Source organism: Penaeus monodon, chromosome 27 (genome assembly GCF_015228065.2).
Source record: "Penaeus monodon isolate SGIC_2016 chromosome 27, NSTDA_Pmon_1, whole genome shotgun sequence".
Lineage (NCBI taxonomy): Eukaryota > Metazoa > Arthropoda > Malacostraca > Decapoda > Penaeidae > Penaeus > Penaeus monodon.
The window spans coordinates 19,011,374-19,011,602 of NC_051412.1; the positions used below are offsets into that span (position 1 = coordinate 19,011,374).

Below are 229 nucleotides of genomic sequence, written 5' to 3' on the forward strand. Positions count from 1 at the left end.
AAAATAAATTATTTCCAAAGAACATTACACACATTCACAATAAACGGAGTCCATCATACCCAAGATGCTTGGTATTTTCCCTCTATAATGCAAATCTGGTTCCCTTAAACTGGTGCCAAAATACCAAAAATATTCTTATGGTCTACATACAAGATAAGGAGAAGAAAACAACAACAACAATCATAACACAATTAGATGAAACCTACACCAACATAAAGGAGCATGTATT

At 32.8% G+C, this 229-nt stretch overlaps 1 protein-coding gene across 1 annotated transcript in view; it reads right to left on the bottom strand.

Moving 5' to 3' along the window:
• Nucleotides 1-229, bottom strand: part of LOC119590654 — a gene marked incomplete at its 5' end in the record, with an annotated part of 37,650 nt that overhangs the window by 7,185 nt on the left and 30,236 nt on the right.